This window comes from Papaver somniferum, chromosome 3 (assembly GCF_003573695.1).
Source record: "Papaver somniferum cultivar HN1 chromosome 3, ASM357369v1, whole genome shotgun sequence".
Lineage (NCBI taxonomy): Eukaryota > Viridiplantae > Streptophyta > Magnoliopsida > Ranunculales > Papaveraceae > Papaver > Papaver somniferum.
This window is the reverse complement of record NC_039360.1, coordinates 47,863,514-47,883,664: the sequence shown is the minus strand read 5'-3', so window position 1 is coordinate 47,883,664 and position 20,151 is coordinate 47,863,514. Positions and strand designations below refer to the sequence as shown.

General features: G+C 36.5%; 1 pseudogene; it reads right to left on the bottom strand.

Moving 5' to 3' along the window:
• On the bottom strand, positions 1 to 2,403 carry LOC113361232 (annotated as a pseudogene).
• Between the last annotated feature and the right edge of the window lie 17,748 nt (positions 2,404 to 20,151).

Sequence of the window (20,151 nt, the reverse complement as noted above, 5' to 3'; positions counted from 1 at the left end):
CACCATGAACAATCTTGTAACCCCAAAATTATTAGAAAAGAAAAGATTCCCACCGCCAGAAATCCTTACATAACAAAAAATCCTTCACAATGAACCTCAAATGATTTTCGGAGGATTATCTACCCTGTGAAAAGTTTTCTTTAAGCAGCAACCTTGGATATTGTCTCCTGGTAGGAAGTTATCAGGAAGGATTATGTCCGTGGCACTTCACGAACAACACCCATGTACTCTTTTCTTTCTCAGCCTGCTTCTTGCGTAAAGCCTTCTCAAACTCGATCCGTTCAAATCCTTTGGCGTTCTCAGCCGCATGAACTTGTGCTAAGTTGGAGTAGCTTGTGGCTGACTTACAAATGAAAGCTTTCTCTTCCTCTGTAAGCATCCTTAGGAACTTTGCTGGATTTCCTCCCCAAACCTGCATAATCAAATGGATGTTTTTCACATATACATCAGCCACATAATATGATTACCAGATGCCGGAATTGGCTCCAATAGCAGCTCAACCAATCCTGCTTTTTAGAGTGGCACAAAACAAATGTGAAATATGGAGAAAACAAAAAGATTCAAGAGCTTTTCTTCCAATGCATCCAACCCATGAGATTTTGCCTTAGCTACAAGTTACCAGAATGAGGAAAAAGTTAACCAGAATCATGCTAAATATCTAGACTTCTCTGAGACACATATGTGTTGGACTTGCAATGACATGGCAACAGCTCTGCTAGTCATTCAACTTTATATTTGCATCTTGGCAATGTAAGCTTGAGAAATGAAAGAAGAAAGAGAACAAGAAACATGTCTACCTTTTTCTTCAAACAAGTTACGGGACTCTGGACATTAAAGCTCTTTATAGTTATATGGAACCAAAAGGGTAAAAAATTCCAAACAAAAAAATAAAATATGATTCATCACTTGGCGAACAAAAAAAAAATGATGAGGCGATTAAACTAGCAACAACAATGATCAGAGCCAGGAGTATAGTTTCTTGAGATCAACAGAGTCAACTCCACTCTGTTCTGTCTAAGTCTAGCCCACTGATTGTTTCCACACAACAGGGTGAGAGTGCTATCATCAACTCAGTAGAACCAGGAATTTACAAATCTGACTTACACACTGAACAATATCTTGAAATGGGAATAGAACAGGTGACTATACGAATCGAGAATAAGTATTTGAAAACAAACCTCCCCACTTGGAATCCTTGTATCATGTCTAACAAGAGCTCCAGCAAACGATTCATCTTCAACAGTGCAACCATGTAAAACAGCACTATGACCTGCTCAGTTTAAACTGAAAACTGTAAAGCATAACTCAAGGACCTACCGAATGTGCAAATGCAACAACTTGCAAACTGCAATTATAGTAATGGGGAAACGTTATAAACCAGTTATTTTACCTATGGTAACGTTCGTTTCCAATAATAGTCGGTAAGACCTTCCCCTTACGATTTGTTTTGCCCACATGAACAAGACAGTTATCCTGGATATTCGTTCCGGATCCAACACTGACATAGTTAACATCACCTACACGAAAACAAACATTTCAATTTTCTTATAGTTCAACCTTCCAATTCGTTGGGTCTAATCAAAATCAATCATCTATGTCTCAACATAACTTGGGCCAATTTTCAACCATATAAAAAGAACCATAAAAAAGAAACTCCCACTAAACGGGATTAGCTTTGAAACATCATTACCTCTCAAAACACATCCATACCAAATTGAGGATGCTTTTCCAATTCGTACATCTCCGATAATAGATGCACTAGGAGCCACAAATGCACCCTCAGAAACAGGAGCTTTGTTAGTAATATTCATCATTGTCCTATGCCTTGATACTGCACATTGCATGAAAAAGCAACAGACACGGTCAATTAATATACAACTATAGCAATGAGTATGCCTAAAAATAAACTTAACCTAAAAGTTGCAAAACCCTAAAAATGTAAACCTAATACTCCCTCCCTAAAAATGTAAACACAATTCTCTTAGATTAAGAAACTTTTATCGATTTTATACATTTATATGCTTCTTTCTGTTTCACCCTTGATTATACCGCCAATGTTAGAGACATATACTTCATTATGATGATTCCCAAACAAATAAATAGGGATAATATAAATAAAAAATCGTTTTGAAATTTGAACTCCGCTTATATAATGGTACAAAGAAAAATGAAAATTCCGCCTGTATAATAGATACGGTGGGAGTATATCAAAATTAGAAAGAAAAAAAATTCTTAGGAAATCAATGAAGAGAATTTAGCATAATAATAATAACAATAATCAGGCATACATTGTTCATGGAAGTCATAGTTTCCTCGAATACGACAACCAAGACGATCCATTGCTTGACCAGTTTGGCGAATCCAAAATCCAACAGTGTACATCGCTTTTCCCAACGGACCCATTATTCACCTTTCTTTTTTTACCAAGAGATTTGATATCTTCTTCTTCGTATTTTCTCCTTCTCTGGTGATTACTAGAGATAGAGAGGGTGAGAGGTGGAGTATTCAGTAGAGGATTTTCTTACAGCTACGGTATAAAAATTAGAAACGGAAAATGGATCACTTATCCAAATATTTTTAAAACATGGTTCAAATGGACGAGTAAAAATTAGTATGAGTGAAATGGACGAGTAAAAATTAGTATGAGTGAAATGGACACTAAAAAATAGTAAGGATGAAACTGAATTCATCCTGACTTAAACTTAAAAAATAGTAAGGATGAAACAGGATGCATCATGACGTAAATTAAAAATAAGAAAAAGTATTTGAAAATGGGTAAGATGAAATTGTTTACATCCTGGCTATTTTTACATTTTTGTCCATTTAAACAATATCAAAATCTAAATGTTATTTTCACCCAGGAATTGTTGATTTTGGCCTTTTTAACCAATTTTGTGAATTAGAAACTACCATATAATCGCAAATCCAAAATCCAACAGTGTAGATCGCCTTAGGGCATAGGAATTACCTATAGGTACTAATATAGTAGTATTAGTTAGTGGCAGGTCCACCTACTAAAGCCCAGTAACCAGAGGTCCATAATAAAAAGAATATAGAAAAATGGACCCAACTTTTTAATCCCAGGTCCTGTACAGTGCGGGACAAATAATGTAAAAGTTTTAAATACCTAAACTACCCTTCTATTCCTACATATATTTAAGCAGGCTATTTCAAAGTTTCTAAAAAAAATTCCAGCGAATTTCAGATCCGATTTCTGCTCTCTTTCTTCTTCTGGCTTTCGGACTAGGGTTTCTGAAGATTTCTTTGTGATTTTTACAGGTACGTTCCGTAATCTTTCCGTTTTCTGCTTTCTTTCTTCTTTTTGCTACAGTTTTTGAATCATGTTTAAGATTTCAATTTTGGATCATGGAGATCGGTCGTTTCTGTTTGTTTTTTATGAATCTTGTTCGTATTTATTCAGTTATTTTGTTAGATTATTAAGTTTTTAGCTTATTTTAGCTTTCGATTTGATTATCTTTCTGTTTTCGTTTCAAAATTAGGTATATTTGCACTTTCAGATCGTATTATCCAGCAGTACATATATGGCATACTCATAGAAACTGCTTTTTGATTCTGTTTCTTTCATAGTTTTCTCACTTTTTTTAGTTTGATCCATCAGTAAGTATATGAAATACCGAATTATGTGCTTCGATTCTGTTGTTTCTCATAGATTCTTAATTATTCTTGTCATGCAGTTGACTTTGTAGTTCATGAATCTGCAGTACATACATGGCATACTCATAGAAACTGCTTTTGATTATGTTTCTTTCATAGTTTTCTCACTTGTTTTAGTTTGATCCATCGGTACATATATGAAATACCGTATTATGTGCTTTGATTCTGCTGTTTCTCATAGATCCTTAATTATTCTTTTCATGCAGTTGATTTGTAGGTCATGAATCTGCAGTACATATATGTTAGAGCATAGCTCGGTCGACCTCGCATGAGTTGCTATCTCAAGCATGTTTGTCAATGTTAGTGATCAAAACTATGAGTCTTGATTTCTAGCCTACATAGCTAAGTCTCGGACTAGGATAGAAAAGTGTAGTTGAGCTCAAGGACTTCATGGCGATTCATCATACAACGACGAAGATCTACTCAAGGAATCGTGGAACTTCATCAACAAAAAGGTATGTGGAGACTTGAACTTATCTATCACTCAAAAGTCTATCTCTTCTATCTCCTACTTCTTATGAGACAAAAGTCGTATGCTATATAGACTGGATCATACACATTTGATATTTCGAGCCGAATATATCTCGCCTATCTATATCTCGAAATCATGTGTTGGTAAAGCGTTTCGCTTTGATCAAGTTTATCTTCACCTACTGACGAAAGTCATGAAAAGTTTCAATTACCTTGAGAATTGCTCTGACGTGAAACGGTCTGTGAATAACGGCTATATAACGTCCTCTAAGAATGTCTCAAATGATTGGAATGAGAGTCTAGATTACATAACCATGTATTCCTTAATCAGAAGTTTTCGAACTTTGTTGATTGAGAGAAACCAGAGGAATTCGCTTTGCCAAGTCCGCGAACTGACGGAAGTTCTCTTACCGAGAATTTCTGCTGGGATTTTCCAAAAACTCGTTTGCGTGTTAGTCCGCGAACTGGCGGAAGTCTCTTTGCCGAGATTTTCTGCTGAGTTTGGAAAACTCTGCCGGTTTCCTTATGTCCGCGAACTTGTTTGTGAGCTTAAGTGGTTATGATCTAAAGATGTGCTCTGAACATGAAACTTAAATTACTAAGGAATTCTTTATGCAAACCGTGGCTATAAAGTTCATGAGCCGATTCAATCAAATCGAATCATCTTCGTTTCAATTGTGTCTTGTGTAGTTACATAAGATCTCATAGCAATTGAAAAACTCTCTAACTAGTTCATTTGAGTCAATTGAACTAGTTATGGTGAAGAAGAACAAGGTTAATATGAAATGCTCATATGGTTAACCTTTTGGGTTACTATGTTGAACCAACATGCACGTACACGTTTGGGCATGGTTTTCAAAAGCCCAATAAACGTCTACCCAAATGTGTGTGACAAGCTAAGTTTTCGATCTAACAGTTGAGAAATATTAGCTTGAATCTAAATCAGGTATTCATCTAACTGTGAATATGGATTGCTTTGTAACTAAGGCAAAACCCTGATTTGAAGGCTATATAAAGGAGACATCTAGCATTGTGCAAAAATAATCCCACACGTCTGTGTGATACTAGTGCGCTCGCTAGAGTCGATTCTCCTTTAACCTTTGGTTTTCTTCTCTAAACCAGGTTAACAACTTAAATACTTCATTGGGATTGTGAAGCCAGACCGATACTACTCTTATCGTAGTTGTGTGGTCTGATCTTGCATCTTCTATCGTACGAGTACAATCTATTGATTGGCTTGAAAACGATAAGAGTTCTCTGATAGGCAAGATAAAGAAGTCACAAACATCTTCGTCTCACTGTTTGTGATTCCTCGACAAACAACCTGTGTAGTCAGGAAGGATTGTAGAAAGGTGATTGATTAATCTAGGCTGTTCTTCTGGAATATAAGACCGGATTATCAATTGGTTCATGTTCACCTTGATTTTCATATCTTAAGACGGAACAAAACCTTGGGTTTTCTGTGGGAGACAGATTTATCCTTTGATAGACTTTTCTGTGTGAGAGAGATTTGTTTATTATCAAGTCTGCGATTTTGGGTTGCAGCAACTCTTGGTTGTAGGTGAGATCAGTTAAGGGAATCAAGTGCGCAGTATCCTGCTGGGATCAGAGGCGTAGGAGTACAACTGTACCTTGGATCGATAGGAGACTGATTGGGGTTCAAATATAGTCCAGTCCGAAGTTAGCATGGAGTAGGCTAGTGTCTGTAGCGTCTTAATACAATGTGTATTCAATCTGGACTAGGTCCCGGGGGTTTTCTGCATTTGTGGTTTCCTCGTTAACAAAACTTCTGGTGTCTGTGTTATTTCTTTTCCGCATTATATTTGTTATATAATTGAAATAATACAGGTTGTGCATTCATGATCATCAATTGGAAATCCGACCTTTGGTTGTTGGTTGATATTGATTGATGGACATTGGTCTTTGGTACCGTCCAAGTATTCCTTGTGTTTTATTAGGACTCGCTGATTTCTATTAGCTTGAGTAATATCAAAAACAAGAGAGAGATATTAACTCCTTGAGATACCTTTATCTGGATTGAGTCTGACTGTCTAGTTGATTCTCTAGCAAAGTATTTCGGAGTTAGCCCATACAGATTGCTAAGCGAAATATTGGGTGGTGTTGTTAGACCCCCGCTTTTTCAATTGGTATCAGAGCAGGCAAACACGTTTAAGACCTAACAAGTCCGTGTATGTAGCGATCTGACTCTATGGACAGAGGTGATATCTCTATTAACGTACCACCAGTCTTTCATGGCTCCAATTACTTATGGTGGAAAATTGCTATGCGATCTTTTCTTCAATCGCGTGATTTTAAATCATGGGTATATGTGGTTAATGGCTATGATGCTCCCGTTGTGGCAGTTGGTGATGTAAACGTTCCCAAACCTATTGGTGAATACACCGCTGTTAAGATAACTGCTTCCGACGGTTTGAATGCTATCATACATGCCATTTCCCCAAATCTTCAGCATCATGTGACAAACTGCACTAAATCTAAAGATGCTTGGGATATCTTAGAAACCGTATTTGAAGGCAACTCCAGTGAAAAGGATGCTAGGCTTCAAAACCTTAATTCTGATTGGGAGAACCTTCGTATGGCAGATGAAGAAACATTTGATGAGTTTAATCACAAAGTGTCTGAAATTGTTAATGCATCTTTTGCATTGGGTAAGACTATTTCTGAAAAGGACATTGTGATGAAAATTCTCAGATCGCCGCCATCTAGATACGAGTCTAACAAGCATGCCATTGTTGAGGGGAATAACCTCGATAATCTTTCCAGAAACACCTTGGTTAGAAAGCTTATGATCTTTGACCACAAGCATACATCCAAAGTCGGTAAGGATGTTGCCTTTAAAGCACAAAAGAACACTAAATTACTTGTCAAAGGTAAAAGTGTTCATGTCTCTGAGGATGATCAGTCTGAGGATGATTTTTTCGGATGAAGATCTTGACAAATCAGTCTCCTTGATCACAAGACAGTTTAGGGATCTTTTGTTGAAGAGAAGTAAACGGTTTTGAAGAGACAAACCTAAGTCATCAGACAAACCTCACGGTCGCGTACCTCCTAAAAACAGGGATGCTGACGAGGACATGCCTCAGTGCTTTAAGTGTAAGGGTTTTGGCCATTTTTCTAACGAATGCCCAAATCATAGAAAATACACTGGGAACAAAGGTCTAGCTGTAACACTTGATGAAATGTCTGAAACCTATGATTCCGATGAAGATAGGAAATCAAGTGTAGGGCTTCTTTGTGTAAACATCGATTTTGATACTTGTAGAAATACATATATCAATCTCAATGGGTTCGGAGAAGAGGGAAACCAAATCAAGCTAGAAGATTCACTGAATCCGATAACTGGAAACCCTATTAGTGATGTTTCAGGATCAACTGTATGTCTATCTGCTTGCACATCTCAGATGCCTGAATACTATCCTTGTTTGACGTGATCGTTTTGTTCTATGAAGAGACACGAACTATCAAGGTGTTACAAATACAAGCACCAAATAAGGCACGACAAAAAACTTCGACGAAGAGAAGATCGATTAGCAAGGAAGTTGAAACTTGCTCAGAAGACCTCCGAGGTATGTAGGATCTTATCTTCGTCTAAGAAGTTGGTTTCCAAGGATAGTAGAAGACCATTTGAAAAGAAAATATGGTCAAATTGTATTGATAAACAGAGATCAGAGGATTCCTCCCATGAGGAAAAAGATGGACAAATCATTGTTCATTGTAACACAACTTGATTGTGTTGTTGGGAAAATCTTGTCTCATGTGCCTGTTCAAAAAGAGACAAGATTGAGTGTTTATCCATGCTTCAGAAGAGTTTTTCCTTCTTTTCTTAGATTTGTTATTTTCTGTCTATCAAATAAAAGAAAGGGTTATTATCGACAATTCTACTCTTTATAGGGTTTTAGAGTTGGGCGTATACAAACCTGTCAATAGGTTTCGAACCCTACATTCCTTTTTCATTTTGACATCCTATATAAGACTGCTTGTTGAGTTAGTGATTCAATCACACAAATCCAGTTGTTTATAACTTTTCTCAAAGCACTATGTCGTCAGATGGAAAGGATGTGAACATGATTGTTAAGTCTTCAATCAAGTAAAAAGAGAAATCTCCTGTTTCTAAGTCCCTGAAAAGAAAAATAAGGAATACAAGAAAACCCAAGGCTGTTCCTTCTAACTCTCAGAAATTTTCTGATGTTCTTGATGAGTTAAAGGAAATAAGAAGGGAGATTTATGAAATAAAGACGTTTGTGTCTAAATCTTTGGAAATTCAGAGGACCCTAATTCGACCTCTTCAGCCAAGATAGTTCGTGGGTATTGACACTTATCTCCGTGAACCTTATGTCCCGATGGTTGTCGATAACAAGGAGTTCGGGAATGATAAAGAATTTCTCAAAGGAATTGTTGCTTAGTATGTCTTCTTTTTTGGATTAGTTGGAAGAATAACTAGTGCTTTGAACAGCGATGATTGTGACTACACATAGATATTTTTGTTTTCATCTTCTTATGTTTATTTTTTAGGTTTATTGGTTTTTAAATTCTAAAAATATTTGGAGGATGATGTTATTGCAGTATTGATCTTTATGATTTTGTGATATTGCAATTTGATTATGGGATATGTATTGTTTGTGTCCGTGAACTTGAAGGTCCCATATGTTGTCAAAAGTAAATTCGTTCATGAATTGGTATTCGTATTGATGAAAGGACGAATGAACTTTTGACATTTACAAAAGTTATGCCTATGCAGTCATGTATTTGATGGAAAATAGGATAAAGTCTTTTGTTTGACAAGGATAAAGTCTATTATGTCATTATGATGGAAAATAGAATAGATCCTTGTATGTTATCCACGGTATTGATCTTCATTGATCCATTTTTTATGTTTTACCGTGAAGGCTCCGTTGTGTGTCTTATGTTGAGCACGATACAACTTAGTCGATTATTCTTATTGGCTTTGTTGGTTGTTCCATAAGATGTTATATGTTGAGCATTATGAACTAAATTAATCATCTTGGTTGGTTATTTAGTTATTTGCTCCGAAAGTCTTCTTTTGTCGAGCAAATCTTTTGACAATTAAATTGATTACTTTTGTGATTAGTTTGGTTGTTTGTATTCAAATTAGATTAGTTATGGGTTCTCTTGTAATTAGTCTAGTTGAGTTTTCATATATTCCACAAATTCTTGTGTTGAGTATATGAACGGCTATACAAATCATGTTTTATTGGTTAATGTAGTCGTATATTCCGTAAGGTTTTTCCTTATGTTGAGTATGTGAATGATTAAGTTAGTCATCTCCGTATGATTACCTTAGTCGTAGCTCCGTAAGTTTACTTATGTTGAGCACTTTCAATTAAATTGATCACTTTTGTGGTTTGATTTAGTTGCGTATTCCAATTAAATTAATCATGGGTTTACTTGTGATTAATTTGGTTGAGTTTTGGATATAGAAAATCATTTCTATGGTTTTTGGTGTCCAATTAAAAAAATACTTATTTTCTTTCGAAATTAAGGTTGCTCTTGTTGTTCTTTCGTGAATGACATCAAATGGGGGAGAGTTCTTTTGAACTTGTGCTTAATGGTAATATCTTACGGGGTGTGCGGCTGTGGAATTTTATAGGGGGTATCTTGTATCTTAAAACTCCTTGATGAATGCATTTAGCTTCGGCTTTATGATTGCATCTAAATTAAGTTGGTATGTATTTTTTTTCTTTTAGTCTATAAAACGTCTCTTCTCGGAAATTTCATTAGGATCCCGTTCTTGTACCTTTGCCAATTTTATTGACAAAAAGGGGGAGAATTAATGTGTAGTTCTACTACATATACATATGGTTTTCAAATCATCTTGTAAGGGGGAGTGGTTTCCATGTGAGATGGAGTATTGACTAAGGGGGAGTGATACATATCACCGTAGTATTATTGTTAAAGTCGTGATGCAATTGGACTTTGATATTACATAATAATACTATGTCACTGTATAATGATGATTGAGAATCTCGATTTCTCTCATTGTTATAGCTACGGATCTTCAACAACGGTGATGCTAAACTTACAACCTTTGGGATCATTGGAGTACTTGGAAGGACGAAGATTTCAGGGAACGTTGAAGATTAGACTATGGAATAGGAGCCAATAAAGTTTATCTTTTTTGTATTCCGTATATATTAATAGTTTTGTCACTAAGATTGACAAAGGGGGAGATTGTTAAATCATAGCTCGGTCGACCTCGCATGCGTTGCTATCTCAAGCATGTTTGTCAATGTTAGTGATCAAAACTATGAGTCTTGATTTCTAGCCTACATAGCTAAGTCTCGGACTAGGATAGAAAAGTGTAGTTGAGCTCAAGGACTTCATGGCGATTCATCATACAACGACGAATATCTACTCAAGGAACCGTGGAACTTCATCAACAAAAAGGTATGTGGAGACTTGAACTTATCTATCACTCAAAAATTTATCTCTTCTATCTCCTACTTCTTATGAGACAAAAGTCGTATGCTATATAGAATGGATCATACACATTTGATATTTAGAGCCGAGTATATCTCGCCTATCTATATCTCGAAATCATGTGTTGGTAAAGCGTTTCGCTTTGATCAAGTTTACCTTCACCTAGTGACGAAAGTCATGAAATGTTTCAAATACCTTGAGAATTGCTCTGACGTGAAACGGTCTGTGAATAACGGCTATATAACGTCCTCTAAGAATGTCTCAAATGATTGGAATGAGAGTTTAGATTACATAACCATGTATTCCTTAATCAGAAGTTTTCGAACTTTGTTGATTGAGAGAAACCGGAGGAATTGGCTTTTCCAAGTCCGCGAACTGACGGAAGTTCTCTTACCGAGAATTTCTGCTGGGATTTTCCAAAAACTCGTTTGCGTCTTAGTCCGCGAACTGGCGGAAGTCTCTTTGCTGAGATTTTCTGCTGAGTTTGGAAAACTCTGCCGGTTTCCTTATGTCCGCGAACTTGTTTGTGAGCTTAAGTGGTTATGATCTAAAGATGTGCTCTGAACATGAAACTTAAATTACTAAGGAATTCTTTATGCAAACCGTGGCTATAAAGTTCATGAGCCGATTCAATCAAATCGAATCATCTTTGTTTCAATTGTGTCTTGTATAGTTACATAAGATCTCATAGAAATTGAACAACTCTCTAACTAGTTTATTTGAGTCAATTGAACTAGTTATGGTGAAGAAGAACAAGGTTAATATGAAATGCTCATATGGTTAACCTTTTGGGTTACTATGTTGAACCAACATGCACGTACACGTTTGGGTATGGTTTTCAAAAGCCCAATAAACGTCTACCCAAATGTGTGTGACAAGCTAAGTTTTCGATCTAACAGTTGAGAAATATTAGCTTGAATCTAAATCAGGTATTCATCTAACTGTGAATATGGATTGCTTTGTAACTAAGGCAAAACCCTGATTTGAAGGCTATATAAAGGAGACATCTAGCATTCTGCAAAAATAATCCCCACACGTCTGTGTGATACTAGTGCGCTCGCTAGAGTCGATTCTCCTTTAACCTTTGGTTTTCTTCTCTAAAACCAGGATAACGACTTAAAGACCTCATTGGGATTGTGAAGCCAGACTGATACTACATTTATCGTAGTTGTGTGGTCTGATCTTGCATCTTCTATTGTACAAGTAAAATCTATTGATTGTCTTGAGATCGTGAGAGTTCTCCGATAGGCAAGATAAAGAAGTCACAAACATCTTCGTCTTACTGTTTGTGATTCCATGTCAAACCGCCTGTGTAGTCAGGAAGGATTGTAGAGAGGTGATTGATTAATCTAGACTGTTCTTCGGGAATATAAGACCGGATTATCAATTGGTTCCTGTTCACCTTGATTTTCATATCTTAAGACGGAACAAAACCTAGGGTTTTTCTGTGGGAGACATATTTATCCTTTGATAGACTTTTCTGTGTGAGACAAATTTGTTTATTATCAAGTCTGCGATTTTGGGTTGCAGCAACCCTTGGTTGTGGGTGAAATCAGCTAAGGGAATCAAGTGCGCAGTATCCTGCTGGGAATTTCTCAATGATTGAAACGAGAGTTTAGATTACATAACCATGTATTCCTTGAACCGTAGTTTTCGAACTTTGTTGATCAGGAGAAATCAGAAGGATTGTGGAATTGGCTTTCCAAGTCCGCGAACCCAGTCCGCAGACTGAGTCCGCAAACTATCGGAAGTTCTCGACCAAGAATTTCTGCTGTATTTTCCATAACTCGTTTGTGTGCTAAGTCCGCGAACTGGCGGAAGTTCTCTTTCCGAGAATTTCTGTTGAGTTTGGAAAACTCAACCGATTAACTTAAGTCCGCGAACTTGCTTGTGAACTTAAGAGGTTATGATCTAAAGATGCACTCTGAACATGAAACATTAAATTACTAAGGAATGATTTATGCAAACCGTGTCTATAATGTTCATGAGCCGATTCAAATCGAATCGAATCATCTTTGTTTCAACCGTGTCTTGTGTAGTTACATAAGATCTCATAGCAATTGAACAACTCTTTAACTAGTTCGTTTGAGTCACTTGAACTAGTTATGGTGAAGAAGAACAAGGTTAATATGAAATGCTCATATGGTTAACCTTTTGGGTTATTATATTGAACCAACATACACGTACATGTTTGGGCATGGTTTTCGCAAACCCAATAAACGTACCCAAGTATGTGTGACAAGCTAAGTTTTCGATATAACGGTTGAGAAATATTAGCTTGAATCTAAATCAGGTTTTCATCTAACGGTGAATATGGATTGCTTTGTAACTAAGGCAAAACCCTGATTTGAAGGCTATATAAAGGAGACATCTAGCATTGGGCAAAACTAATCCCCACACGTCTGTGTGATACTAGTGCGCTCGCTAGAGTTGATTCTCCTTTAACCTTTGATTTTCTTCTCTCAAACCAGGTTAACGACTTCATTGGGATTGTGAAGCCAGACCGATACTACTTTATCGTAGTTGTGTGATCTGATCTTGTATCTTCTATCATACGAGTACAATCGATTGATTGGCTTGATATCGTGAGAGTTCTCCGATAGGCAAGATAAAGAAGTCACAAACATCTTCGTCTCACTGTTTGTGATTCCTCGACAAACCGCCTGTGTAGTCAGGAAGGATTGTAGAGAGGTGATTGATTAATCTAGGTTGTTCTTCGGGAATATAAGACCAGATTATCAATTGGTTCCTGTTCACCTTGATTTCATATCTTAAGACGGAACAAAACCTAGGGTTTATCTGTGGGAGACAGATTTATCCTTTGATAGAATTTTCTGTGTGAGACAGATTTGTTTATTATCAAGTCTGCCATTTTGGGTTGCAGCAACTCTTGGTTGTGGGTGAGACCAGCTAAGGGAATCAAGTGCGCAGTATCCTGCTGGGATCAGAGGCGTAGGAGTACAACTGTACCTTGGATCGGTGGGAGACTGATTGGGGTTCAACTATAGTCCAGTCCGAAGTTAGCTTGGAGTAGGCTAGTGTCTGTAGCGGCTTAATACAGTGTGTATTCAATCTGGATTAGGTACTGGGGTTTTTCTGCATTTGCGGTTTCCTCGTTAACAAAACTTCTGGTGTCTGTGTTATTTCTTTTCCGCATTATATTTGTTGTATAATTGAAATAATACAGGTTGTGCGTTCGTGATCATCAATTGGAAATCCTACCTTTGGTTGTTGATTAATATTGATTGATGGACATTGGTCTTTGGTACCGTCCAAGTATTCCTTGTATTTGATTAGGACTCGCTGATTTCTATTAGCTTGAGTAATATCAAAAACAAGAGAGAGATATTAACTCCTTGAGATACTTTTATCTAGATTGAGTCTGATTGTCTAGTTGATTCTCTAACAAAGTATTTCGGAGTTAGTCCATACAGATTGCTAAGAGAAATATTGGGTGGTGTTGTTAGACCCATGTTTTTTCAATATATGGCATACTCATAGAAACTGCTCTTAGATTCTGTTTCTTTCATAGTTTTGTTGCTTGTTTTCGTTTGATCCATCAGTACGCATGTGGAATACCGTATTATGCGCTTCGATTCTGCTGTTTCTCATAAATTCTTAATTATTCTTATCATGCAGTTGATTTTGTAGTTCATGAATCTGCAGTACATATATGGCATACTCATAGAAACTGCTTTTTGATTCTGTTTCTTTCATAGTTTTCTCACTTGTTTTAGTTTGATCCACCATTACGTATGTCAAATACTGTGTTTTAATACTGTTACATCTTTGGCACATTTGCAGGTTCAAAAGATGTCTAATGCTGACTGTTCAAATCCAAATACTTACTGCTATGCATACACTTACTATAAGCATCATCATTTTGCCCACCTGGTTACTTTTAAGTCTAGTATTGATGATATGAAATTTCTTATTTGTGAGAATTGGAGAACCTTGAACCCTTATGATATTGTCATAAATTATGTTGAGAATGGTGTCAAAGTGTCTGTGATTGCTGACTTTCAACTTCATGGCCTCGCTGCCTTGTATTTTTCAAAGAAAGCGGCATTCTTTGAGCTGCATGTGGAGTGTATTTCTGCCGGTGCATGTAGCTCCTCTACTTTCAGCAACGTCGACAACAATTCAGAACTGATTAGGGCAGCTAGAGATAGTTATGAAACTGATGGCAAAGAAGTTGCTAAACCTCTTCTGTCTGATGAGTGGGAGAATATTTTTGAAGATGCGGACAAGCTTTTTCGTGGTGGTGTTGATGTTGTTCGGTTGTCCTGTCAAAAGTATTGTTTGAAGACTAGGTATCGCGTTACGAATGTGAAGAATGATCGTGAAAGGTTCACAATGATATGCAGTAAGGTCCCATGCACTTGTATGATCCATGCAGTCGCCGTTGATTCTACTTGCGATGTTTTTAGGATTAAAAAGTATGTTGGCAGGTACACTTGTGGAGGTGGTGTCAAGTTGAGAAGTCCTAAAGTATCGAAGAAGCTGGTACACAACCTTATTCATGATCGTGTGATGCACAACCCACTTATCAAGCCTCATGAAATTGAAGATTACATAAAATGTGGGGCTGGTGTTATCAAGTATCACCATGCATATCATGGTTTGGAAATGTCACACCATGAAATTTTTGTCAATGATGTAAAGTCTTACTCCGATCTGGTTTGGTGGGTTAATTCATTGAAAGAAACAAATCTTGGATCTTATGTGGATTTTCAGTATAATAACGCAACTCAAACATTTGACAGGTTATTCATTGCAATAAGCGCTTGTATTGAAGGTTATCAACTTTGTCGACCAATGATTTTTGTTGATGCAACTTTTCTAACCGGGAGATTTAGAGGTACCCTTATGGCTGCGAATTGTCTAGAATGGGAATCAAGGAAAGTGCTCTTTCTTACGTATTAATTGTTATTGTTTACAAGTTATTCATTGCTTTTAACCGTTGGAACTTTTTGAGTATACCATTTATGTACTGCAAATTAACTAGTTTGTTACTAGTATACCATTTATGTACTGAAAATTTATTGTGTCTAACACACACAGATTCTTATATGTAAGCATAAGACCTTTTTTTTTGTAAACAGTATGGCAGTTATGTACTGGAAATTCTTAGTCTATTTTGCAGTTTCAACTAGTATAACGACATAGTTTGTGATAGTACATAATATATGTACTGTTTATTTTCTGCAGGTTTTTATCCGCTAGCATATGCATTGGTCCTTGGAGAAGCTGTTGACAATTGGGATTGGTTTATGCGCAATCTTAAGAACATTGTTGATGACCGCCCTATCACATTTATGTCTGATCGCTATGAAGGATTGTTAAGGTCTATTCCTGCATATTTTCCGAATTCCCATCATGGCTATTGTTACTACCACTTGAAAGGAAACCTACCTATCAGGAAATCGGACGAGAAGTATAAAGAAGTTATGGCTTGTTTCAAAAAAGCAACTTATGCTCTCACACCATCAAGATATGAAGAAGCACTTATGGAAATGGAGTTAATGGGAAGGCCTGGGGTTGCTAACTATTGTCGCAATATGCCTAGGGAACATTGGTCCAGCGCGTTCTTCACTGGCTATATATTTGGTCAGACTACATCAAGTGTTGCTGAGTCTTTCAATAATTGGATTCTGAAAGACAAGAGGTTGCCTGCCTGCTCCCTCGTTGACATGATCAGGTTTGTGTTTTTTTTTTTTGGTGTTTTATTTGTTTTTTGTTCAAAATTTATTACAGGTGTTCTTTTTGTTCCATTCATAGGTTACGCATTATGGAGTTGATGAATGAACGTCGCGAACTGAGTGTTTTGATGGACCATGAGTTGCTCACTCCTACCTACTAGGCGTTACTTAAAGAACATATTCAAATTGGTCGAGTTTGGAATGTTACTCAATCATCTGATTATGTCTATGAGATTCATTTACCTAGGTTAGATTCATCCCCTAAAACAAGTTCTACTGCATTATAGCATACAAGTAGCATTGAATCGTATATTTGTTTTTCTGTATTTGTTTGCAGTGCGGCATATATGTACTGCTTTTAAGTTATTTGTGCTAAAAAGTTTTTTGGGCATTTGCAGGTCTCATACTGTTGATCTGCTGAGCAAGACTTGCACCTGCCAAAGATGGCGTGTTTATGGTTTTCCATGCTCTCATGCTACAGCAGCTATTTCTGTCAAGGGTGATAGATACGTAGATTATATCCAAGACTACTTTTAAAGTTACGAATTTTCATCAGCTGTATTCAATTTCTATTAGACCAATCCCTAACTACAACAGGCCAGAGCAGTATGAACTAGGGGATACTGTTTTTCCACCCCATCCACGAGTTCCACCAGGTAGGCCAAAGGGAAATCATATCAAGAATGCATGGGACAAAGCTAGGAAGTCCTTTTGTTGTTCAAAATGCAAGAAGAAAACTCATCACAACAAGGCAACCTGCACTGTCATTCCTTCTTACTCCTGAGTTTCTATGTTTTCAGTTCTCCATGATTAGTTCTTTTGGTCACAATGCAGATTCTGTTTGCGGATCATTTTAAACACTTTGTTAGCTTCTTTTAGAGTACTGCAATTATGTACTGTTTTTATATCTTTCTGGGACAGGTACTTTGTGCTCATTTAAGACTCATTAATCAGATAGCATTATCCACTTTCAGTACTATTGGTTTTTCAGGTTGCTTTATAAGTTAGTTTTAAGAGTGCAGGAGTTATGTACTCTAAGTTTTTATCTACTCTGTAATGAACAATTATCTGGAGTGCATGAAATGTTAAAATATGTCACACCTATGTAACAAGAGGTATGAACATGTTACAACACCTAGTACAATATGTCACAATATGTCATACCTATGCACTGCATAAATATTACAGTGAGTATGTACTTTGTATTCTTCCAGGTCATTATGGATGTTCAAGATTTTTTGAGTACAACTATTATGTACTCTGTGTTCTTTGAGTGCAGGAAATGTCATATAAGACACACCAAACACAGAGACCATCTATGAGATTCTTCAATTTAATCTCATGATCTATGTTACATAATACACACTAAACACTTCATACTATGGACTTTTACCATCCAACATGTCAACATTTTTATAAAGCGAAACAACTGTACATAGATTAAAGACAAACACCATAATTTCGAGAACAGTTGTTATCAAAATAAGTAAGAACAATTAGTAAACTTCGATAGTGTCTAAAACAAACTAGTAAACTTTGATTATGTTATCTAGGATAACTTTTACTATGCAGTCCTAATTCATATATGTACTACCAGATACTAGCTTAAAAACCTTTTGGAGCATTAATATTCCAGCTCTCCTCAAGAGGAGATGTTGCTGAGAGTATGTCGCATGCTAAAGAGATCCTCTTCTTCTGCATTTTAATTTTTAGTTCTTCGGGGTCTCCCAAGCTCATTCGCACTTCATCAACGACTTCCTCCGTTGGAACTTTCTTCATGATGTGCATGATATATATTGCACAATCTGGATAGTCTCCCTGTTGAGGTGTTGGGTAACTGATCATCTTTAATATGCATACTAGTGGAAGGCCGCGGCGCGCCAAACGTTCATTGATTGCTATCAAGCAGTAATCTGCCATAAGATTAGCATTATCGAGACATTCGTCTTTGGATGCGACTTCCCAAGTGTTGTAGTGGTAGAATTCGTCTTTCTCGCATTCATACACAAGAAGCGTCCAATGCATGTTTTGATGTGACGTTGGAATAATAATCTTCCTGGTTCCTTCCTCCATTTGATTGATGGGTACAAAGACAGCAGTGTTTGCTGCTACTTGATGCGATGGGTCACTTAAATAAAACTGAAAAATGAAAAAAATAAATAATAATATCAGTATAGTAAATATGTACTGAAAATTATAGTGTAAAATACATATATGAAAGCATAATATTTGTTACAACATTAAAAAATATTTTATTTTGTTTAGTTTGGGAGATATGCTATTGAAATTCTCAATATTTAAAAGAAAATTAGCATGAAGTCGGATTTTATGTAAAAGGGTATGAGAGATATGCACTGCACTTTTCAAAGACATGATGCATTTTGTTTATCAAGATAAATTGGAAAACATACCCGGCCAGTTGGATCAATGTACAATAGTGGAATGTACTTTCTCTGTCCATTCACTGCTTGCTCATTATGATATGCTTTTTTCAGTTGGTATTGCCAGTAATTTATAAGATCTCCCTCTAAAGGCCTATTATGTACTATGTAAGGCCCGTCCAAATTTCAAGGGTATTTAAATCATTTTATTAATAGGGGTAAATTAGTATTTTGTATTAAAATGGAAATTTTGATAGTCTAGGTACCTAGCCTAGTCATTAAATTAATTTATGGAAACGTATTTGGTTTATATTTTTTTTGTTTAATATTATTTTAGTTATTCCCAGCTTTAAGTTAGTAGTGGGCACATGCCATTTTGGCTTATAACTAGATACATATACAAGATGTCTGGCTTGATAACTCTTGGTTGTAGTACATTAAAAAATAAGAAGAAGGAGGCAGTGGACTTTTTTTTTTTGAAAATAACCAAGATATATTACTGGCAGAGAAAACTAGTCTGCAGATTCAGACTCATTATGGACTAGCTCTATTTGAGTTGTCCGTCCGATGACTAAATCTGTGTGATTAGCTTATTCTGATAAGGATACATAATTAGAGTTCATATTACATCATTCATAAGCTTTGACAGTGTCAAAAGATATTGTTGGGATTAAAAAGAGAGGTGATTCAGCAAAAAAAGTAAATTGTTGAGAAGAAATTCTTCCTTTCTTTGCTAGCATATATGCAGCTCTATTTGCTTTTCGATCTACAAGTGAAATCCCCCAAAACAGGTTAATTTAGATGCCAGTTTCTTTACTTCGTCTAAGATTGCTTCACATTGCCATTTGATTGAGTTTGGTTTGCCCTGTAAGTAGTTGATGGTGTTCTTGTTGTCTCCTTCAATAGCCAGATTGTGCAGATTGTTTGTGATGGCCCATGTAGTAGTCTGCAACAAAGCTACAACTTCAGCTTCTTCTGATGACTATGTCCTGCAACTGCCCATTCCTGCGCTTTTGAATGTTCCTGTCCAATTGCGTAAGACAAAACCAAATCCTACATTAGTTTTAGCAGATAACCAAGAAGCATCACAGTTAAGTTTGTCAAAGTTTGTAGCTGGGAGAGTCCAAAACAACTGAGATTGTGATGTGGTAGTTTTCTGAATTAATGTTGGTAACATTGCTACTGGGTGCCAATAGTTGTAATGCCTTGAAATGTCTTGAGCTAATTTAGTTGGAGTACGATTCTTATTCTCAAACACTCTCAGACATCGCTTTTTCCAAATAAACCAACATTTTGTAGCAGCTAAAGCCATAGAGATTGAATTGAGGTCGCCTTCTAACCATTTATTATACATATCTAGTAAAGAGATATTCATATTCATAGAGGAAGGGTTAGAAGGTACTCGCTGACAAGGCATTGGATGTAGTCTCCACACTGCTGATGCATAGTCACATTCAAAAAAT